This window comes from Pinus tabuliformis, chromosome 2_1 (genome assembly GCF_031772625.1).
Source record: "Pinus tabuliformis cultivar Carrire ecotype Pingquan chromosome 2_1, CPIR1, whole genome shotgun sequence".
In the NCBI taxonomy this organism is placed as follows: domain Eukaryota; kingdom Viridiplantae; phylum Streptophyta; class Pinopsida; order Pinales; family Pinaceae; genus Pinus; species Pinus tabuliformis.
Window position 1 is genome coordinate 925,251,932 of NC_142299.1, and position 26,167 is coordinate 925,278,098.

Below are 26,167 nucleotides of genomic sequence, written 5' to 3' on the forward strand. Positions count from 1 at the left end.
GTTTTGATCAAACAACCCATATTTGATGGGATTTTCAGTTTGTTATTATATTTTAACATGTTTTTCTTTCAAGTTTTCAACTAATCAAAACACATATTAGAGTAAAGAAATATAAATACAATATATCTTAAACAAGAAATGCATGTAATCATATGAAAGATCACCTAGGATTAAAAAAATGTATAGAAGAAACCATTAACTATGAAAGAATAACTATTTAAGAAGCCAAAAACATAAATAGTTCTTTATGTTCTTATCTATCAAGTATTCCATAAGATTTACTAGATTTTCCAAGAATAAATTACATGTATCAAGAATAATCTACATAAAATTAGCAATTCTTACTTGAAACATTAGACACCAAAAAGTAGGAGGAAAAATCCATGGTTATAATAATCCAATAAAGATATAATAAGACACGACCCTTTAGAGCTTTTGAATTAACTTCAATCTTAGTTTTTTTAGCTACAAAAAAAAAAAACATCCTTCAAGAACCCCTTCCTCAAAAGCGGTCTCCCGTTTTATTTACAATTCATTACTAAAAAGAGGGATACGACATGTAACCCATCAACAAATAACAATTGCCATTACTTAGGCAGTGTAGGATTTTTGGCATCTGTGTGTTCCTCCTCTAAAGCAACCCACTGAGCGAAGAGCTCTTCACATTTGCGATCGTAAGGAAACTTGTGTTGATCCATCGAAACACTCAAATTATCCTTACTCTCCTTGAATCGTAGAGTATATTTGTCAATTATGGGTGCCATTTGTTCCAAATTATTGGTAATTTTGGTTTTGTTAATTGTGAACTTATGTAAGTATCCTTGTTCAACTAAAGTGGTTCACTCAAAGTTCTGTCAGTGCTCATTGGCAATCCGCTTGAACTTCGCTATAACTTCTTGGAAAGGCTAAAAATCTTTTTGTGTCTCAAATAATGGTAAATGGAGACTAGTCATTCATTATATTACCTTGTTCCAGTTCCTTTGACATGTTGTCCATTCTTCATTCATTTGTTTGATCGGTTCCGCTACCAATTCCACCCAGTATCATGAAGTTGCACTCATGCAATTTACACTATCCTTAATTAAACAGTGATTCCATGCTCCTCATCTCCCTTAGTCTTTTGAATTTCTCTAATGAATTCTATTTTGCCACAGATTCTTGGAACCTCTCTCTTTCCACTACAAAATTTTGTTATGTGTAACTAAAACTTGTAGGGTTTCTTTGTTGAAGTCAAGAACTTTCTACAAAAATGTATCATCTGCCTCCTGATGCCCATTATGTTCTACCATGAGGTCACCTACCTAGTTTGTTGTGCCTCCAGTTTCTTTGTAGTACTATAGTTGTCGTTGAAGAGATGCCACTTCTTTTCTAGCTTGATCAAGATATCTCACCTCCTCTTTGGTCTTGTTGAATGAGGTGTGAGAGAGGGCCAATCCGATTGTTACTAATTCGTTGGTCTAGTCCTTCACATCTAGTATGACCTCTTATGAAGTGCAGATCACCCCAATATACATGATGATCTTTCTTTTCATTTGGGTTATTCTGACGATAGATTTCTTTTTTCTATCATATGTAATGGATTCTACATTAGTGACATCATCCACATGTTGTGGTATGATTTTATCTCCCCAAGATAGAATATTTCCCAATTGTTTGGTTTATGGAAATATTCCATCATTACCCTTTGCCTATTCATTTTTTTCTCTAATCCCCTATATTCCTTGTTCGATTGCATCAACTTCCCTTTAGGACCTAGGTGGTGTAGTGAGCATCTTCTGAGAATACTTGTATGTTAGAAATTTCTTAGGAACCTTGGACATCAACAACTTCATCATCAAGAGGTGTCACCCTAGGTTTACTTGGGTGTAAGTGCCTCAACATCTTTGGTGAAGGGGATTGCTTCAGTTGTGGCCTCTCCTTGGTTTCTTTCAATATTTTTCTGTCCATTCTCCCTTGGAGTTTTTATCCTTGTGGGACACTAATTTACAAAGAAGATGTTGGGATGTTGGTTACCTTGATATTTCCCCTTATGTAAAGTCAATAACATCCTTTGGTATAACATGCCTAGGCGTAGTTGAGGCTACTTTCAATTCTTCCTTCATTTTCTCTTCCTCTTCTTTTTAATTTATCCTCTTGCTCCTTTTGATCCCTTTTTTATTTGTCTTGCCTTTTCCATCCTTCTACAAGTTTTGATGTTGTCTCCAACTTCTCTACTAAATCTCTTCATGCATTCTCCCCATGTTCCTTCCTCCTTTGTTCTGTTAAATCTTCCCTTCTTTGTTATGCTACCTCTTATAGTCGTTGTTGGCAAGGACGTTCTTGAGTCTCGTCCTCTTCTTGGTTATTTTTAGTTCTTCCTCATCCTTCATTTCTCGTTATCATTCTTGGAGTTCAATTTCTTGTTCCTCATATATGGCTTTCAATTCAACTTCCCTTTTTAGTTGATATATCACCAGTTTTCCTTGCTTCATTGTATTTTGTCTCAGTTTCCCCTTGACTGATGATTTGTATATGTTCTTCTAAAGATAATGTACCAAAAAGTGTAATATTTGGGTTGGCTCTTCTATTTTCCACTTCTTTCCAATCCTATGCATTTTTTGTGAAGACTTCTTGCTAGCTCTCATGAGCATATGGCCATGCCATAGATACTTGTTTTGAATGTTTTAGCACCCATCCTTTAGGATCATGTCTTCTAAACATGCTAGTTTGAAATATGTACTCTATATACACTTGAAACTCTTTCATGGCATGCTTGGTGTCTCTCATCACATATTATCCCACTTGAAAGTTATATGGCACAAAATTTCGCTTCTTATCCTTTGACAATGTTGCATCCGCAAACAAATCTGCCTAGAACATAAATGGGAAAATGATAAGGAGGACTAATTGCTCCATAGATTCAAATATATGTGTGATATTTTTCGAAATACCAGTTGTCGATGCATCCTAGGATTGTATTACCATGTTTTGATATCTTAGGGTATTCCTACTTGAAGATGAGTTGGTATAGATGGGATATAAATGCACCACATATTAGAGAATAATATTTCTTATATATGTTCTTCCAAATATACTAAAGGTGACATGCACTAGTGGATTTGAAATTCGCCAACTTGAATCTAGCCTTACAAATGTATTTTTCGCACATACAACATCTAATAGGTAGGACATCATATAGGAACCATTTGTAACATTAGTCCTAGGGTTTTTAGTTTTTTCAATTATTGTGCTCAGTTGTCTTGATATTATGGCTCCCCAATTGAATTGTCTTCCTAGCATAGCCATAATGTATGTTAGAGTCGTCCAAGCCTCAAAAATGTGTGAACAATTATCTTCCCCATATAAACTACATAATAGGAACACAAGTAAATGCGTGTCTCTCTTAGGTTGGTGGTAGGGTATCTTCCTTCAACACTATTGAAGTATCTCTTGTATTCTTTCCACCAACTTGTAGAAACTTTTTCTACAAATCATCTAGCTCCGATACCATGTAGAAATTTTTTCTACAATTATCTAGCTCTGATACCATGTAGAAATTTTGAATAATATGACACATATTCACAGAGATTATCCTGATTATACACTTATAAGCGGAACATGCATAATACATAACCTCCTCTACGTTGATCATCAATTTACAGAAGCAGAAACATTCACAGGCGCACATAGAAGCATCAATCACACATATCAACACAGTGTTTTCCCGGGGAAAGCATCTTGCTAAAAACCCCAACTATCTGTATATTATATTGATTGAATCATGTAACAATACACAACATAATACTTCTCACAAGTATCTCCACCTGTTACACACAATACATCTCAGATCTGATCTCCAAATCTATTCCATTGCTTGCCTGCCTCCACTGCTCAATACCTGCTCAAGAACTGATGAGAATAGCTTCCCAAACTCGTATTTCACCTCAAAATAATCACTCACACTTTGTTGGACGTGAGAAAAGGCTACAATACTGGGCAAATACGTGAGCAAACTCATTGGCACACTCAATCCCTTGATTGTGCAAGATCTGGTGCACAACTATAGTCACAACTGATAGCAATCTGATTCTCTAACACCTGTCCCTGCTGAACTGAACATGCACTGACATGCAACTGAGTTAACTGATGTATTCTATAGTTCTATTATAAGTTAATAACTTGTGAATTAATTAATAACTAATTCACCCAACTCATCTCTAGTCTATTGATCAGTTAGACTAAGTACAACTAGTTTAACAAAGCTAAACTGAACACAACTCCATCAACTGCACCTCCAGTCCACTAAACTCAACTCACTTGAGTTCTAACTGAAGTCATGCATGCAACAACTCAACTGACTCATAAGAAAAGCGTATTTCCTTCTGACAGCTGCATGTGCCACCTCTGTAGCTCAAACTGAAGTGCTCCAAGAGAATAAGATCAAGTTTATAGTCCAAATATTATTATGAGATAATAATATTTGACTTTTCTATTTTTGACAGCTAGTCTAAAAATAGACTTTGATCACTCACACTGTGATCACTCACACTTTCATCAAAAATATAAGTCCATCTATTTTTCCCAACTTGACCAATCATCCATAAACAGCAACCTGCAATCCATAGAAATGATCCATATGTCTAAAAATAGACATAGTCTAAAAATAGACTTGCGCCAAAAATAGCCTGTGGGCCCACTTAGTGAAGGCGACTCTTTTCACTAAGCTCCATCATCTTGTTGCACTCTCAACAAGCATTTCTTGTTGCACACTTTTCAACACAACTAGATAAAATATTGTCCACACATATTTCTTGTATAAATGTAACACAAAATAATTATTTAATAATTCATCAACATCAACGAACTTGTAATACTTTGTTGCATCTTGAGGGAGAATGTTTCTAATATACTCTCCCTTTTCCATAGTGATCATAGTTCTTTTGGTCCCAGTGTCATTTATGACCCACTCGATCATCTCTATTTTTGGAAAAATTGGTGCCCTTGTTGCTACTAGATGTAAATCTAATCTATTGATAAATTTGAAAACAAAATCATCCACCTTTGTTAATTTTGGATAACAATGGTATTTTCTATGCTTATAACAATTACTTCAATGCCCTTTTATTAGCCCAATGATAATTTCCACTTTAATTTCCATTAGCAATCACATTAACCATCAATTCACATTAACAATAATTTTAGATATAACATGGACAATAAAATGTAGAAGACAAGCCAAGACAAGAGAACACAAAAATTTGGCTCAAGCCAGGGAAAAACCCCAAGATGGGGAAAACCCATAATCAATCCTTCTTATTATCGCATATCAAATGTTCAATAGAGAGAGAATCCAATAATGTACAATGATGATGAAGCCAAAGTCAAGCCTTTGACTGTCAAATTGTCCTCCAAAATCCAAACTTTAAATGACCAAAAGATGCTCAGAAAACCAATCAAAACAGTCAAGTGTCACCTCTGAAATGTCTCAGGAAGCCCAAATTTAAGCCTCTACAATTTTGGTCAAGGAGTGCATAGTTGACCTATGGACAACACAGGTCAACAAAGGGTCTGAACCTACAATTGATGAGCCTGTAACTTTGGTCTTTCAACCTTCAAGAACTTGCTCAAGTTGCCTCTCAAAATATCCTTCAAGAATTCATCCAAATAGTTAGGAGAGAGAGATGATCAACGCAGGTCAACACAATGAGAGATGGTTGGTCAATGCAGAGGAAGAAGACTCCCAAACAAGTCTGCACGAGCCATAAAAAAGACTCATATTTGCCACATGCTTGAACTCCCTTGTAGACGACATGATTGTATGTAAGAGGCATCAAATGAAGGTGAACACAAACCCATATTTATAGTGGTTGACATGGGTTTGAAGAGACATGACTCTTCACTAGGGCTGACATGAATTCTCTTAGAACCGACTTGAAGATGGGCATAATTGAGCCAACTTAAATTTGAGCCATTTGTAGTTAATAAAAAATTCCAATATTTGAGGTGAAGAAGAGTGCCATCGAGTGTGATTCATAGACGAAGAATGCCATCAAGAAGAGTATAGACAAATGAAGTAATTAAACCATTAGTTTCCAATTTTAACACTCCCTCTCAACTAATGGGTAATTCCACTTGTCAATGTCCATCCAAAGCTATGCCATCATGTACTATCTCTGCATCTCATCTTGTCTTTGCTGAAGATTGATATAGATAATAAGAAGGGTCGATCAAGAGCGAGTCATAAGACATTGCCACTCTCCATTAAAAAAGTCAGTGCACATAACCAGGGGTAGAACCCCAACCAGACTTGATCCTGAGTGATCACATTGTTGAACATCATGCATCCTAGACATAGGGAGTACGACAATACGCGATGCATACATCTATAGTGTTATGGTCCCTAACCAATTTTACCAACTCAATGGCCAAATGTGAGGTACTTCTCAAGAGTCCTAGCCTGTAAGGGTAGGATGTATGTTGGGGCATTCACAGGAGAAGGTGAACCACTCATTTTAATTATATGCATAGGAGAAGGTGAACCACCTGTCTTATGCATATGTCATCATTCATAGGGGAAGGTGAACCACTCACCCTATGCTCACATATATCACAATGGGGTATCACAGGGGAAGGTGAACCACTCACCCTGTATACAACGTACCTATTGGGGAAGGTGAACCGCTCACCCTATGGTTGCACATAGCTCCAAGAAGTACCCTAGGCCCCTAGGAGCTCCAAGATCTCAATGTCCAACTCAAGCTAGACCCTCATGGGAGGGTCCTTCCTCGATTCCAAGTCTCTCTCGGAAGGCTAGGAAATTGGCCTTCCCTAAGAGCTTAGGATGTCAACAACCTATTCAGTTGTTCTGATGTGTTTGATCATTATTTCTCCTCGTTGTACTGTATCCTAGATAAAGTGGTACCTGATATCAATATGCTTGGAGTGGTCATGGAACACGAGATTCTCTGAAAGGTGAATCCTATTTTGGTTGTCGCAATAAATAATGGGGGTATCCAACACATGCTCAAATAGCTCACTGCATAGCTTCCTCAACGAAATAGCTTCGCAACATGCCATACTAGTTGCAATACATTCGGCTTCGACGGTGCTTAGAGAAACTTATTTATACTTCTTGTTCATCCAAGAAATTGAAGCAAATCCCAAGGAGAAGCAACATCCAGATGTGTTTTTTCTATCCACCACATTGCCAACCCAGTCAACATCAGAATATCCATGTAGTCTTAGATTCCCAGTAGTGTACCTCAGACAAAAGTTGAGAGTGCCACAAAGATATCTTAAGAGATTCTTTACAATAACCCAATACATGTGATGAGGCTCAAACATAAATTGATTCAATGTATTTACAACGAAACATATGTCAGGTTGGGAGTTTAACAAGAACATTAGAGCCCCCACAAGTTATTTATATTTAGAGAGATTTGCTAATTCAGGACTAGCAACACTTACACATAGCTTCTTGAAGTTTAGTTCCATCGGAGTAGACACAAACTTACATTCCACCATCCCACATTTTTCTAACAACTTCAAAATGTATTTCCCTTGAGAAAGGAAAATATCGCCTGACTTTCGCTAGACCTCCAAGCCTAGGAAGTAATGCATTGGTCCTAGGTCCTTCATCTGAATTCAGAAGTCAAATCCCTCTTGCATTAATAAATGAGAGCTTCTATACCAGTTAGAAATAGATCATCAGAATACAAGACCAAAATAAGAGGCATGTCCTTTTCAACCTTGAAATATAGGTTTGGATCGACATAACTCCTTGTAAATCCTAGCTTCATAAGATATCTATCAATCCTCTCATATCGAGCACTAGGGGCTTGCTTTAACCCATAGATGGCTTTATTCAACCTGCATACATGTTTCCTTCGATCTTGTACTTCAAACCCTGGATTTTGTTCCAATTGGAATTCCTCCTTAAGTGAGCCATGCAAGAAATCAGTCTTGACGTCAATTTGATGTAGGATCCATCCTTGATTGGTAGCAAGAGAAATATGGATCAGATAGTGGTATATCAAGCAATAGGTGCAAATATTTCATCATAGCACATTCCTTCCTTTTGAGAGAAGTCGCGAGCTACGAACCTTGCCTTATATTTTTCATCACTTCCATCAACTCCATGTTTAATTTTGTAAATCCATTTTTAAGTGACCACAGACTTGTCCTTGGGTCTAGGAACTACTTCACAGCCATCATTCTTCATGATCGATTCATATTCATTAGACATAACATCTTTCCATACTTTCTATTTCACGACTGCTTTGAAAGTGCAAGGTTCAATTTGGATTATAGTACTCATGGTAGCCAAGTACCCTTGATACTTGTTGGGCTTCTTACTTTCTCAAAACGTTCCCCTTGGAGAAGAATGTTTTTCAACATCTTCAAGTGTGTCCTTGAGCCATAGTGGTATTTTCCTTGAGGTAGAGGGATCACCAGGAGGTGGATCAAGAGGATCCATTGGGCCATCAACATCGAGCATAGGCTCATCCATCAAAGGTTCTACTTGTGTTTCAACAACATCATCATCCTTCCTTGAAATGGGGAGATCTCTGGCTTTTCCGAGGGAAGTGTCTTCATCAAAGGTAACATCTCTACTTACTTCTATGTCTCATTGACCAGGTACATAAATTCTATATGCCTTTGAATTTTAACTGTATCCAACGAATACACATTTCTTCCCAAAATCTTCCAACTTATTCCTTTTCTCTTTAGGCACATGAAAATACACAAGACAGCCAAAGATTCTAAATTAAAAACATCATGTTTCTTACTAGTGAAAACTACGTCGGGTGTCTTGAAATCCAAAGCATGATGAGGGCTCCTATTTTGAACATATACAATAGTGTTGGCATCTTCTCCTTGCAATAATTTTGGTAGGCCTTGATCATAGATCATGACATCGATGGCTTCCATGATAATTCAATTCTTTCTTTCAACAACACCATTTTTCTTTAGAGTGTATGGAATAATTGTCTCCCTATTAATGCCAACCTCTATGCAAAAGTCATTGAATTCATTGGTTTCATATTCAATTCCATTGTTGTCCCTCAATGTTCTGATCTTCTTCCCTATTTGATTCTCCACCATTACTTTGAAAGAACGAAACCTCTTGAACATGTCATCCTTCTTCCAAAAATAGATCCATGTTTTGCATTAGAAGTTACCCACAAATATTGCATAGTATATGTATCCTCCTAATGAAGTTATAGGCAAGGCACCAGACAGGTCAGAATGAATCAATTGAAAAATATCAGTTGTCTTGCTTTCACTAGAAGGGAATGGTCCCTTTATATGTTTCCTAGTGGCACAACCTTGACAATATCCTTCATGGTTCATATGAAACTTGAGAATCCCTGTGACCATCTTCCTTACCCCAGGTAAGGCTTTGTAATGTGCAAATATTTTGTGCCATAGCTCACATTGAATAGAAGTATCATTTGTTAATGCTCAAAAAGGACTTCCACCAACTTTATAAAGACCATCAACCTTAAATCCAAGAGTAAAAGAATCTTCTAAGTTTATTTTCCATGCACATACCTTTCCATCAATGAATTCTACCTTGAAGCGTTTGTCTTCCGTCACAAAAATAGATACGAATTTTTTCTTCAAATTAGGCACATACAAGACTTCTTGAAGGTGTATGGTTTGACCATAATTCAAGTGAAGAGTAACAATTCTTATCTCTTTTACGAGGTACGTGGCATTATCTCCAAGAATGATCTTTAGATTAGTTTTCTTCTCAACTAAATTTGAGAGGTCCTCCTTGTATCCAGTGAAATACCTTGAGGATCCATTATCAATTAACCAATGATCCAAAATATACGAAGGAGAGGCAGTATATAGAGAAGAAATAAGATAAAACTCATCTTGTTTTTCTATAACATTATTTTCATCATACCTGGCATTTCTTGTCCTTTTAGGAGGTCGACTATTTCCTTCTTAGGAAGTAGGAGCATTCATCTTTCCTTTGTTGTTATACATGTTGTTCCTTTTATTATTATTTCCTTTGTAATTGTTGTTGTCATTCCTTGGAGAATTTTTATTGTGAGGACACTCTAGCATAGTGGTCGATCATGTTGCAATTGTAGCATCTTCCTTTGCCTCTTTCTTTAAATCCCTTCTTAGATCCTTGACCTTGTCTTCTTAGACCAACATCATTCTTCCCCTTAGCATGTGTAGGGAAAGAAATAGGTTCATTTCCATTGTAGGATTTACCTCTCTCCATCATCCTTGTTTCCTCTTTAGTTCATCTAACCAATAAATCATCAAAACTAGGTATCTTGTCATTGTTGAGAATGGTGGTGACAAATATATCCCATGGTCTTGAAATACCTCCAAGAGAAATGAGAATGAGTTCCTTGTCAACAACAACTTCTCCAATAGATAACAAGTTATTCTTTATTTGAGTTATTCTCATGAAGTAGGATTTGATAGATTCCCCTTTATCCATCTTGATATCCTTTAGCTATTTTTGAGAAAGAGGATTTGATTTGCATTGTTCACTTTGGACATCCAAACCAACTTATCATAAATTTCCTTAGAAGTTCTCAAATCAGAAATATAGGAAACCAAATGCTTTTGAATGGAGTCAATCATAATTTTCTTAGCTTTGACCTCACATTTCCTATACTTCATTTTAGCAGCAATAGGTGCATTTGAAGGAGGCTTCACCACTTTTCACTGCACATATTCCAATACTTCATACTCTTCCAAAGTCAGGTCCAAAGTCATCTTCCATGCGTGATAGTCATAATTGTCATTAAGCTTGTCCTCAGTTTTGAAGTAAGATGTAGAGGCCCTGGAGACTTTTCCAACAATATTTGTCCAACAAACATCTTAGTGATTTATTTTCTCTCTTGCTTGGGTTTTTCCTCACCTGGGTTCTATGCTTATTACAATTACTTAAATGCCATTTTATTAGCCCAATGATAATTTCCACTTTAATTTCCAATAGAAATCACATTAACCATTAATACACATTGATGGTAACTGTAGATAGAACATGAAAAATAAAATGCAAAAGGCAAGCCAAGACAAGAGAACATAATAATTTGGCTCAATCCAAGGAAAAACCCCAAGATGGGGAAACCCTTAATCAATCATTATTATTATCAAATATCAAATGTTCAACAGAGGGATAATCCAATAATGTACAATGATGATGACATTAAAGTCAAGCCTTTGATTGTCAAACTGTCCTCCAAAATCCAAACAACAACTGACCAAAAGATGCTCCGAAAACCAATCAAAACAATCAAGTGTCACCTTTGAAATGTCTTAGGGAACCCAAATTTAAGCCTCTGCAATTTTGGTCAAGGAGTGCGCAGTTGGCTTGTGGATAATGCAGGTAAACAGAGGGTATGAACCTACAATTGATGAGCCTATAACTTTAGTATTTTAGCCTTTAATAAATCACTCAATATGCCTCTCAACAGATCCTTCCAGAATTCAACTAGACAATTAGGAGGGAGAGATGATCAACACAAGTCAACAAAGTGAGAGATGGATGGTCAACACAGAGGAAGAAGACTCCCAAACAAGTCCACATGAGCCACATAAAATACTCCTATTTTCCACAGGTCTGAACTCCTTTTTAGATGAGATGATTGTATGTGAGAAGTGTCGAATGAAGGTGAACATAAACCCATATTTATAGTGGTTGACGTGGGTTTGAAGAGACATGACTCTTCACTAGGGCCAACATGAATTCTCCTGGAGCCGACTTGAAGATGGGAAGAATTGAGCCGACTTAAAGTTGAGCCATTTGTAGTTAATGAAAAATTCCAATCTTTGAGGTGAAGAAGAGTGCCATCAAGAGTGATTCATAGATGAAGAATGCCATCAAGAAGAGTGTAGACAAATGAAGGAATTAAACCCTTAGTTGCCAATTTTAACAACCTTTCCATGTGTGCTGTGAAGTTTGGGTATTCTTGGTTTTTAAACATATTGTACATGCCATTCTATGATGACATCATGAAATATGCTCCACTTCTTTCATTTATGTCTCCAAAACATGGAATTCTCATGTCTAGCTTTCTCATCATTAAAGAAATGAAAGTGTTGAATCATCTCATTGATTGTGATTCTTCCTTCCACATCAACATAGGGTTGGATGCTCTGACCAATTCCTGTTCCTTTTCCTAGGGAATCTTGGGGGATTTCCATACTATATCTCTTTTGGGCATTATTTCTTCAATTGACCCTGAACCCAAAACTGTTTTAGCCAATGTTTGACATATAAATAAAGAAATATTAACTTGGAATTGTTTGAAAATTATTGTGAATAAATATAAAACAAATATGATTATGGGATATGTGAATATTATATCTCATATCACCTACTTGTAAATTAGTATAAAAACATAATTGGGTGATCTGCTACCCATCAAATTATGTCAAGTGCTAATAGGCTTGTCAATGATCGGTTAAATACTTTGGGTTACATAGTTTGCTACCCATCGAATTTTTTCAAATACTAATAGGCTTGTCGGCGTTCGGTTAAATACATTGGGTTACGCAATCCACTAGCCATTTAATTTTTCCAAACTTCAACAGGTTCATCAATGGTTGGGAAAAAAAGGCGGGTCATGCTTTACGCGACCTATCAAATTTCATTGTTGGCCGATGAACTAGGGAGATTTTCAACAAGCATTGAGGTTGATTATTCTTTCAAAATTTCTTGGGTATTTTCTGAAATTATTTCGACAATAGAAAAAAACATTATTCACAATATGATGACTCAAAAAGTCATAATTGAGGCAATAACTTGTAGTTGAGGAAACAAAGTGGCAACCTAAAATTTCTTGAAGTGAATTTTAAGAGGTTGCGTTAAGTAGTCAACAAATGGCGACTCACTAGGAGAACTAGTATCTTTACTTACCTTTCATGACGGAATATCACTTTATGTAGCATGATCATTTGGATGTGAGGCCCAAAATTTAAGGTTTTGTTTAACAGCCAAAATGAGTATGAGTCAAAACACTTTGGAAAATTTAAGATGGGATTTGTAACAAAACCTTATCCTTCATCCCAAAATCAGTAACCAACACTACCATAGAGGAATTTAATGACACTTGGTTTCAATAAGGTGGAACTTTATTGGTAATTATTTCGTCATGTTTATTTATCATCTGGTGTTGCTCCATTGATCAGGAATGTCCATAGTTCTAACATGGTCACCATGATATCACAAACCTTGCTTCACTATCAGTGAGCATCCATAGCTGACAAACGTATTTGCATCTCTCCTTTTTTGAATTGTTAGACAGGTATATAGAAACTAATTCCAATGGTCATCAAGAGTTGAAAACTAAACATTTATTATTAGGTTGGGGTTGGCATAAGGGAAAATAAAAAGAAATTAATTAAATAATTAAAAAACAAACTACTAATGAAAAAAGAAAAACAAAACTATGATACAAAATATTAACTAAATTATCTTAAGAAAAAATATCTTTAAGAATTGACTATTAATAAGAAGGGAATCCAATTCTCCTTCCAAGTTATGAAAATTCCAAATTCTATCTTCTCTGCTACCTGATAGGGTCCAAGCCACAAAATATGAAATTTAGAATGTTTTCCTTTGATTCATTAACTTGTACCCTTTGAACACTATTGATGGTGCTGGATGACACCAACATGTAAGGGCATCTCCCTCATGTGAAGTCCCAATTAGACCTCACACTGTTTGGTTTAGGAGTCCCATCTAGCTATATGGTCCAACCACTATTGGAAAGGTTTCAAAGATATGCCTTGGTTACAAACACACACAAGAGAACACACCTCTTTGGAGAAGGAATTATGTAATATTTGTGAGACACCCAATTTAAGGTGCACAAGGTAAAATCCATGATTGGTAAAAGGAAAATGAGCCTCCGGTTAGAAAATTAATAGGACTATCCTAAAGTGGGGCCCAGGAAGGAAGAGAAAGGCTTGTTGATTACCTACAGATTAGTCCACATAATAAACAACAATCATGAAAGCATAACAACACTTATTCAATAATAACCATAGCTAAGCAACGAATTAGTTCATTAACTTAGTATGTAACAAAATCGACATATATCATAAACATAACAAGAACAGTCCTACTATATCTACGATACATGTATGAAGAAATTTTGACTCATAGAGCTTTTGATTAAGAATAGAAGATCCCAAGTACATTGTTACATAGATGAAACACTATATCCAATAGTGGAACATGAAGCCACAACTTGCTTATCCAAATAATGATCTATCTCCTATGCACTACAAGAGAATCCAAGGCAAGGCTCCAAGAATCCAAGCCCTTAGCTTGAGTTGAGGAGTTATTTATAAGAAAGAACAATGACCTTTCAGCTTCCTTGTGACTCTTTAACTTCTATGACTATTCACATTCTATACATGACTCTACACATTCTATATGTGATCATTCACATTCCACATGTCTCTTGGACTCCATTACATACCATTTATTACAAAAGACAAATTACATATGAGATGGTGATTATATAAGACAAAATTAATAATGGGACAAAGTATCATCAATTTGAAAAATAATTTTCTTCCTCATGGAACTCCTTTGTAATGTATATGTGCCATGCTCTGAACTTCGTTGAGATAGCTTTGACCCGAATTGGCAAGTCCCTTAAATAACACATTTGCACCTCTAGTGCCTCTATCAATATGGTCTTGGAGCTTGAATGTACATTATTCCATAGCCATGAAAGTTTCGTCTGAGCTTTGATTGGTGCGATGGCGTATTGACGAATAATGTCTTTGTGGCCTCCAATCCTTCCTGTTATGTTGCTTGATTGATCTATCCAATGTATTGCCTGATCTCCTGAAAGATGATTTCTTTATCTCTGATTGATTCAATCATTCCTATTGAAGACATCCCATGTTTCTATGCTAGAGACTCAAAACCATTGTGTAGTCGATTATAAGAAACAATAGTATTAATCGATTGTTCCCCAAGATGCGTATAGTTCTAATGGTGGAGTCTCAACTGAACTCTATCTATCTCTGTTGAAATCTTTCATTTCCTTTCCAAATATTGTGGAGCATCTGGATACTTGGCAGCCCACTCTTCAAGTTGGTCAACTACTTTGTTTGCTACTTTTGTGAGTTTCACCACTTTTTTTTTCTTTCTTATGAATACCAACGAAAGGAGCCAACACTTGCTATATAAGTATCATCTCATCATTTAATTGTGCCATGGTGTCCTCCATTGGCCCCATTTCCTCTGGCATGGATGACTGTTATTCTACGGTGTTAAATCTCTATGAAGATAAAAGTTAATTCTCTTCCCCAAGATGTTCCACTTGTTACTTCACTACAGAAAGTTCTCTCCTTAATCTAGCATTCTCATTGAATAAATTCAGAGTTATCTTGCGCTACTATGGAAAAAGAAACATTTGTCACTATGATTTCCCTAGGATTCCTTCTGGTATTGGAAGTTATCACCTTTTTTGTAGAAACCAAGACTGGATTCTAAGGATATTTCAGGAATTATCTATGCCTCTATTGCACAATCCTCTTCTTAAGTTGATTAAACATGACACTGCAAAATTCCATGACTTTGTCTGCCGATGGAGATGTGGTTCCCATTTCTCCAAATGGAAGATGACCACCTATGAGAGGGGGTTCTTCTGGAGAACCTGGTTCATCATCCATGGGTTGGATGGTATCCTCTTCCTTCAACTCTTCCTCTTCTATCTTCTGAGTCAATTATTCTTCTTGCAGTCTCTATGTTGCTTCTTCTTCCATAATTCTTTGGTTGTAAAATGTAAGTGATCTAGCTCTTGTATGTTTGTCGTTGCCGCCTTGTGGCTCTTTAGCTCATATAGTCTAATCCTCAAAGGGAAGGTGGGCCAAGGGGATTTCTTCCTCCAGTGAAGAACTCCTGACAATCCCTTGTCCAACTGATTTGTTACTTCCTGCATGACTGCCTTATCGATCACATATCACGACAGGAGATGAGGGGATATATGAAAACCAAAACTTATGATGTATGTACCCTCAGGTGATGAAAACCAATCAGCAATATCCGGTAGTGACTCCTTCACTTGATCTTTCATGCAAGGAGGATCGATCACGAATATCATATGAAAAATAATTGCAAAGAAGTGCTCAACCAATTTGTCATATGAACCTCTGAAGCTTGAGACAACACTCTATAGTGAAAGTAAACTGGGAACTTGTCCTTAAGGGTCTAGTTCCAGTGCATTCCTGGGAATGCATATTGTACACAAATTCCATCTAGTATAAATGCAGACATATAGAATTATGGGTCGTGATTCACCCTCAAAGATTATTTTACTTGCCCCACATGAGGTTGCAACTCAAATGACAATATATCTGCGCAATTGAAAGCTTTACCACTCGTTACCACCATATTGAGCATATATATCTAGTTTTCCTCAAACACCTCAACGTTCTTCTACCCATGGAACTGACAACACATGGCAATCAAACACTAATATACATCTATGAGAATATTTTCCGGATACACTGTGAATCGGTGATGGTGAAACTTAGCAGACTCTTGACACCAAAATTTGATAATATCACTTGTGTCAAGGTCGCACCATCTAGTTTATAAGCTATTATTTACATATTTTGTGGGCCTAAGAATCTTGTAGTCAGTATGCATGTCTTCTCCATAATAGGTGGCAATCTGACCACTTCTTTCACTGCGAAGCATGAGATGAGAGTCATCCATGTGTGTGATAATCTACTCAATCACTTCTGCACAGGGGATGACCAAGAATCTAAATGCGATCCTATTCATCTTGGATTGCTTGATATTGATGTATACTTCCAAGTTCTCCAAGTTCTCATGAAACATTTTTTGCATGAATTTGTCTTTTATGCCGCTCCATGTGACCTCTATAGAATTATCAATGCAACACTATGTGTCAACATATATGGGAATGGTTGGCTTTGTTATTTCAATTTCTCCCTTAGTGCTTGCCTCTGAAGGTTCTTTGGAATCCACTTTACGTGTAGCAGGAGGAATGTCTCCAACAGATGATGAAAGTGTGACAATACTTGTAGCTCAAACACTTGTTTGTGGGATCACACTAATGATGACAAGATTAGCTTTATGAAACTAACTATGCAACAATATCTCAACAAATCATATTCAAAGATCCATTAAATGAATGTAAATATATGAACGATAAAACATAATCACTTGTATGCATAAGAAAATAGGCATGAAAACAAGGAGGTCACATTTTCAAACCATGAAGGAAGGTCAAGGATCATTTGGGGCTTTGTAGTGCGCTCATGCACTCAAGCAAGGGAAGGAAAAACACCATGGCACACTGGCGCACTCCGAAGGGACGAAGGAAGAGGCTTCAATCCTTCAGGCCTTCAGTGTGCATTCATGCGCTCAAGGAGACAAAGAGGGTGCACTGACGCACTCTAAAGGGATGAAGGAAAATCACTCAAGTCTTCGGGGTGCGCTCATGCGCTCAGGGAGGGCACAATTCTTCATGGTGAAGGAGTGTGCTCAAGAGGAAAACTAGTCTAATATGGGCGTAGTTTTAAGAGTTGATCGAGCTTTGGGTTATAGAGGTGTGCTTTGCTTGAGTATGGCTCAAGAATAAGTCTAGCAACAAAATTTCGTGATAAAAATAGAAGAAGAAGGATCCATAAGATTTTATGGATGTTGTCGCAATCATGGTGAGAATCTGAAAAGTTGAGGAATGTGAAAATTTTCAGAATGCGACAATAAATTAACACTTGCAGAAACAAGATTGAACATAAACTCCAGTAAATAAACTAAAAAACAAAGAAACGATAGAAGGGAAAGAAATATTGACAGTGAAGTCATGAAAGATAATCAATAGACTCAACATGCAAAACTTACTTGTAACATATATTGTTGAAGAGTTTCTTGATCCATAGTTGTGCCCCCAGTTCATATGTGAATGATTATAAAATTGAATGATTAGCTAGGTTAATTTAAAATAAATTACATGCAAATGAGTTTCATGCATGATCGCCACTTGTCGACCAGTGAATGAATTAGTTAAGGGAAGTTATGTGGGCTCCTATTTTCTAGGAGTGCACCCACATGCAACAAGAATCTCATGCATGCATTCAAGAAGGGTGCATGTCTTTAGCACGAAGGAATGCACTCAAGGAGGGTGCACTTGCTCAGCATGAAGGAGTGTGCTCAAGGAGGGCTCACTTCTTCGACCCAAAGGAATGCGCTTAACACAAGAGTAGCCTTCGTCAACTAGAAGTGTGCTTTTGCCTTAGAAGATGATTTTTCTTTCTTTTATTTGCTTTAGTGTGCTTTTTGAGTGTGTGGATGGCAAAAATACTAGTTTCTAAGTCAAGATAAGTCATAAGTCCACCTAACCATGGGTTAGATAACACAAGCGCTTCTAAGGGTTAGGTGACGACACTTAGGAAAAATTGAATTAGGAGGATACGAAACTAGGAGAAACATAAGAATAACAAAACAAACAATGTGACGACACTAAGGGGCTTGAAATGACGGTTCATTTAGGCTCCGAAATGGACTTAGGAAAAAAATTTAGAGGGTCATTATCGCAAAAAAAACACTTGGCGACACACTGGGAGAACCCAAACTTCTCTTAAATGGTTTAACTTAGGCACGAAGTCTCAATTGTCTAAGAAGTATTGATTCAATCAGTGAGTTACCTGATCTCCCCACTCTTACTCGGTTATAGATATAGTCTTCCTAATTCCACTACTCGGTGTAACACAACATAAAGCAATCCATATCATTATCCTGTCTATGTTAGTAAGAGTAATATAATATGGTGAGTTAAAACAATCAAAGTATGAGTTTTACATATTTGGCGTTGCTCTGTTTCCATCAGGCCTGGATAGTACCCCGACGAAGTCACTCTAGGAACACAAACGTTGCTTTGCTGCCAGTGAGCCTAGACAGTACCCCAATGAAGTCGCTTTCTTCACCTCTCTACGTAGGAATCATTTCCCTTCTTTCACCCTTTATTTTTCTTTCTTTTCTTTTTCATAGGACTGTGCATAGGCACTTATTATTTTTCACAGGTGGAAGAAGGATCCCGACTTATTAAGAGCAGAAGAGGTTGCTCATTCAGATACAGGTTTAAGACCTCTGATGCTTTTTTCACATAAAAGTTTTCCTTTTATCTTACTCTACTTAGATAGATAAGAAAGAACACCATGTTCACGATAGGACTATGTGCGGGGATGAGAATCCTAAATAGATACGGGCGTCATGGTTTGCTTATGGCTTCTCGACTAAAGGGTTGTATTTTTTATCAAAAAATCATTGACTTGAAAATATGTAAACCAAATCAAGGAAGAGGGTAACAGATAATCCAAGGGTTATGTGTTACAACAACTTTCCTTTCACTAAATATTCACCACATAATCTTGAAGCTCAAAACTAATTTTATTCAAGAGCAGATAAAACCAAAAGAGAAAAAAAGGGAAGACGAAAACACAACACAAGAATGTAATGCATCTAACTAAATGCAACCTAACCTATCCTAAACTAAATAGTACAAGGTCGGTCATGTGAATGGAACTTCTAATGCAACCAAATAAGTTGTTCTTGACCTTTGGTTGGAAGGATGTGATCGTGTAAGACCAAAATAAAATGCAGTGCAATGACAAGGATAAACCACACAAACATACACATTGACACATATAAAGAGGAAGTGAAATCACAATGGTGTAACACACTCGAATTCTCTATCAAATGAAAGACTCTGCAACAATAGTAATTACCAGGTCTATGACCATACAAGACTCAACGAACCACATGCAAGTACAAACCATGAGACATAGGTCCTGATCGATAAGATTCCTTGAGGGAATCTACAATAGGATCATGGGAACAACCTTTAAGAAAAATCTAACGTGAAAAACTAATCAAAGACAGATCCACATCATAAGCGACATCAATAGGCTAATCACAATCCATGTTGTCGTGCAAGTGAGATTCTTTGATGGATGATGCAGAAGATAGGTTAGATTGAAAAATTTGACATTCATTAAGGTCACTCTCTGTTTCCACATCGCAGATTAAATATTTTCTTGAGGTGAGAAGTAGTTGTGGAAGTCCAACTATCAAATTTAAATTTCTTCCTTTAGGGTTAAAAAAATCTATGTGAAGAAAATGAGAATCCCTCAAGAGAGAGTCGACATCCCACGAGATGACATTAACAACAAGATCTTGCGAGAGAATCTTGAATTGACTGAAATTAAAAATACCATCAAGGTGATAAGAACCTGACATAACCATCCATGTAGGATGAAGTGTCCTACTCACTTGACTTGAATTTCAATTTTGAGAAAACACGACTAACTGCTTATCTAAACAAGAGTCATCATTCAAATCATGAGATTTAAAAGAAAAGTGAGGTTGATCAGATATATTTTTGAGAACATCGTAAAAATCCTCAATGATAAGAATGTCATCTTCTTGATCGAAAGGAGATATACCTAAACAAAAATTCAATGATCTCAGTATACTCCATTTGGAATTCCTGCAAATCAAAATATTCTTGTAGGAACAAGGATTCATCAATGTTACTTGAAAAATCATCACCATACAATTCAGAAAAAAGGAAATCATTAGGATCATGGTTGTCTAAGGGTTCAATTTGATTAATGGGTTGAGGATCGACTAGTGATATATCAAGATTCAAATATGGTTGATTGATAAGATCAGATGAATCACCACCAGGGGCGAGACGTGAAAGAAAAATCAAATTTTCATCAACAAAATGATAATTTAGTGATTGGTTGAGGTTCAAAACACAGAACATCAAAAGGAGGGGGACATGGAATAAAAGGAATATGTAGTTCTTCCTCAGGATGATGAAATTATTTTTCATCGGGAGGACATACAGAATCAGATTCAAAATATTTTATCGACATTCGTACTAAGAAATGAAACTTTTCATCCAAGAATTGCCAGTCCACATCCTCATCTGGAAATTTGTAACAAAGATAAAGGAATCGTTCAGAAAAATGTTCAAGAGATTCGTTTGATTCCATTCTAAGTTGATCAATTTCATTAAGAACATCTTGATATTCATATTTTTCGAATATGCAACGAAGCTCGTTAACTAATTGATTAAAATATGAGATAGAAGCAATGGGTAAAGAATAACACCATTATGTCCCATGACCATACAATGTAAGGATAAACAACCCCGTGAGGATTTATTTGGAATAAACACCATTCAAGAAACAAAATTGAAAAAATTAAATAACGTAATCAAGGACGGTTGTTGTACCCTTTCCATCGAATTTTAAATGTGACAATTCATGTAAAAATTTTGTGGGGATTGAAAGATCTAAAGATTTAGTAAATAACGTTGGGATTATGATTTGATGAAGCCATTAAAGGTACAAGTTTCAAACATACTTCAAATTCTCAGCTTTTCATCTGGACCTCCTTTTAACACTAAAAATGTTGACAGTGTTGGATGCCACGAACATGTAAGGGGATCTCCCTGATGTGAAGTCCCAATTAGACCTCACACCATTTGGTGTAGGAGTCCCATCCAACTGTATGGTCCAACCACCATTGGAAAGGTTTCAAAGATATGACTTGGTTACAAACACACACAAGAGAACACAATACCTCTTTGGGGAAGCAAGTATGTAAGATTTTTGAGACACCCAATGCAAGGTGCACGAGGGAAAATCCATGTCTGGTAAAAGGAAAACGAGCCTCCGGTTAGAATAGTAGTAGTATTGTCCTAAAGGGGGACTTGGGAAAGAAGAGAAAGGCTCGTTGATTAGTTGCATATTAGTCCACATAATAAACAATAATCATGAAAGCATAACAACACTTATTCAATAATAACCATATCTAAGAAACAATTAGTTCATTAACTTAGTATGTAACTAAAGAAACATATATCATAAACATAACAATAATAGTCCTACTATATCTATGATACATGTATGAAGAAGTGTCGGCTCATAGAGCTTTTGATTAAGAATGGAATATCCCAAGTACATTGTTACATAGATGAAACACTATATCCAATAGTGGAACATGAAGCCACAAATTGCTTCTCCAAAGAATGATCTATCTCCTATGCACTACAAGAGAAGCCAAGGAAAGACTCCCAGAATCAAGCTCTTATCTTGGGTTATGAGGAGCTATTTATAACAAATGACAATGACCTTTGAACTTCATCATAACTCTTTAACTTCTATGAATATTCATATTCTATACATGACTCTTTACAATCTATATGTGGCCATTCACATTCGACATGTGTCTCTTGAACTTCATTACATACCATTTATTAAAAAATACAAATTACATATGATACGGTGGATATATAAGAAAAAATTGATAATGGGACAAAGTCCCATCAAATTAAAAAATTATTTTCTTCCTCATGGAGCTCATTTGTAATGTATGTATGCCATGCTCTAAACTCCGTTGAGATAGCTTTGACCCAAAATGGAAAGTTCCCTACATAACACATCTTCACCTCTAGTGCCTCCGTTAATATGGTCTTGGAGCTTGACTGTACATTATTCCATAGCCATGAAAGTTTCATATGAGCTTTGACTGGTGCGATGGTATATTGTAGAATAATGTCTTTGGTGACCTCCAAGCCTTCATGTTCTATTGCTTTCTTGATTTGTTCAATGTATTGCCTGATCTCTTGGAAGATGATTTCTCTGCCTCTAATTGCTTCAAGTGTTCCTATTGAAGGCATCCCATGTTTCTGTGCTAGAGACTTGAAACCATTGTGTAGTCGATTATAAGCAGCAATAGTACTAATCAATTATTCCCCAAGACACATATATTTATGATGGTGGAGTCTCAACTAAACTATGTCTATCTCTGTGGAAATATTGTATTTTCTTTCCAAACGTTGCGGAGCATCCAGATACTTTCCATCCCACTCTTGAAGTTAGTCAACTTCTCTATTTACTACCTTCAAGAGTTTCACCACTTCTTGTGATTTCTTTTGAATGCCAACGAGAGGAGCCACTACCTGTTTTATAAGTATCATATAATCATATAATCGTGTCATGGTGTCCTCCATTAGCCCCAATTCCTCTTGCATGGTTGAATGCCATTCTGTGGTGTTAAATCTCTGTGAAGATAACCATTGATTCTCCGTTGTAAGATGTTCCGACTCTTTCTACACTACAACGAGTTCTCTCCTTAATCTAGCATTCACATTCAACATATATTTAGAGTTGTCTTGTGCTACTATGGAAAAAGCAACATTTTCCACCATGATTTCCCTGGAATTCCTTTTGGTATGGCAGTAATCACCTTTTCTATAGAAACCTAGACTGGATTATGAGGATCATTCAAGAAGTATCTATGCCTCTGTTGCACAATCCACTTCTTAAGTTGATAAAAAGTGACATTGCATAAGTCCATAACTCTATCTACAGGTGGAGGTGTGTGGCGTAGGTAAATTGTCGATGTGGACAAAGGCAATTCCTCTAGCCCGAGAGAGCGGGTCTAGCCACAAACAAACAATCTAGTGAAAACTTCCTTAGGCTAGAATCAAATAAGAGGGCCTACCTCTTAGAATGCTATTCCGCTTGGTGATGATCCTACTTCCTTACTCCAACTACTTTTCGTTTCCTTCCTTTGAATACCTAAAACAAGCAAACAAACAACAAAAATAAATGTGATAGCATACAAATTGCATTCAGCCTACTTAAAAGGTCAAGGAATCTTAAGCCATCAAATGTAAGATAACACTTAATGTAGGAAATCAATCAATAGTTGTATTCATATAAGTTCAGAAAGAGATTACAACCAAAGCCTTGATGTTGCAAGTCTCCTCCGACGTATCTAAGTTCCCACACCTCCACTAGCACCTCATGGATAGCCCCAACAATGAATTTTTTAAGGCTTATTCCCTTTAGTTCCAAACCAAACCAAACACACTATTCTCCCTCCACAAACATAAACTAGAAAGCTGCAAGCTATAGATATCTTGCTAGTTATTCAAGCTCCAAAAAAACTAAGACCAAATTAGCCTGGAAAAGGAGGAGTTTATATAACTTTGATGGAGGGGAGATGTTTCCTCTTATGATGGGAGAGGGCTTATCTCTTTGGTTTGTTCCATCTTAATAGGGCAAAGGAGCCCGAACTGACTTCCTCGGCTCCATCTAGCCCAACCATTTACTAGACTTCTGTTACGAAGCTTATAGACCTGGAAGCTTCGACTCCATATTTAAAAAACTTGCCAAAAGTGGGTTGGTGCGATTGAGAAAAGGCTCATTTACATTGTATGATGCTAGACCAAGTTTCAGACTCTACAAATCAGCACGAGGAGGAAATAGGTCATTAGTGACAATCTTGTAAATTGGGGTAAAAGGAAGATTATTGGGAAATGATGCAAAAGGGAAATGTTATGCTCATGAAGAGGGACATAATGGGAGTTTCTTCATGATGGGAAAGCATGTAGGGTTCACTGTAGAGGTCCTCTAGGATTGAGTAATGGGGAGTACAGGGACAGTTTCAAAATGCTGTGTAATAGATGCCCTCTAAATCATGAAGGTCGAACTAGAGTGAGGGGTGAAATTATTTACAAGTAGATGTGGGGAACTGGAGTTCGTCGTTGGAAAACCTGCAAGAAAGCATAGATACATATACATCACTAAAACTTTGACAAATGATACATGAATCGTGGTATGGACGCAGCCACCCAGAGAGAGATCATGTAAATAGATCCAAGGCATGGGTGTAGCCATCCAATAAAGAGGATCATATTGAAACCCAGGTATGGTCGCAGTTATCCAATAATGAGAAGGATCACATATAACAACTCATGGTATGGTCGCAGAGATCCATTTGAGAGAGACATGTATATCAGCATGATCATGTCACATCGCCTTGCAACCTGGACTTTAGTAATCTGAGTCCTGGGTCTTGCGCTCCAACATGACCTGGTCAAAGTGTTGGAGAGGTAAATCCCCTCTACGGATAGAGGCGATCCCTACTAGCCCAGCAAGGGTCTAGCAACAATCAGTCAATGCTACTATGCATGTTCCTAATTACAATTAAACAAGAGGTAAAGAGCACCTACTTGGATTCCAGCGCTGTTTTTTGACGAAGAGATGCCGCCTTCGCTCCTTCGCTTTGGCTGGTCACGATCCTTCGCGATCTCCGCGAATAGACACCTGCACACACGAAGAGGAAACAAACACAAGCGTGAAATCTAATAAAAGCAACCATACATCAGTCAGAAAAGATATAATTCACATTTAACCATTGCATAGACAAATGAGAATGGAACAATAATAGCAGTCATCTATTATTAATCAAACAGAGAAGAGTACAACCAAATGTTCTGATGTCGGTAACCTTCTCAGGAGGGGCCGGTCAGCAAGTGTCTCAAGCATTCACCTTTGGAAATGATTCTCCCAAAACAAGCAACTCTCTCTCTCACACAAGCAACACAAAACAACCTTCCCTAAGCAATCAATCACTTCCACACCTAGCACACCAAATACCTATAGTAGCAGCAATCTGAGCACTATAAGCTCTATACAATCCAAGCTATTCCAAAACTAGCTGCTCATGGTAATGGTGGAATTTTATATAGGAGAAGGAGCCTCCTAAAAGGGTGGAAGGATGAGCTTATCCTCAAGGGAAGTGGTTGCAAAGGGTCAAACAGACATGCCATAGAAGGGAGTCGATACTCATAAAGCCAACAACCAAGCCTGGAGTTATCTGGAAGGCTGGCTGTTGGAACAAATTCGCCCAAACAGGATCAGCACGGATTATAAGGTAACTGACGCGCTGACGCCGCGCCTCAATAACTAGGAAAGTCATGTCAGCGCGACCCAATACAAAGGAGAGGTGCGCTGGCTCATGAAATGCGACCAGCGCGGAAAAGTGATGTGCTTCCGCGCTGGCAGCGCACTGAATACACTACGAGCCGCCAGTCATCGCGGATATTTTAGAAACAGACGCGCTGATGAGGAAAACTTTGGAAAAATGGGTTTTTGGCCAGTTCAGAAGGCATGAACTTGATTATGGTGAATTCCTGACACAGTAGGGTGACTGACAGGGAGATAGTGACAAATTACTGTGTAACAGATGCCCCCTAAAGCATGAAGACCGAGAGAGTGGGAGGGGTGAAATGCTTTACAACACTCGCCGAACTGGAACACCACCAGGAAGGACCGAATATCTCTGATA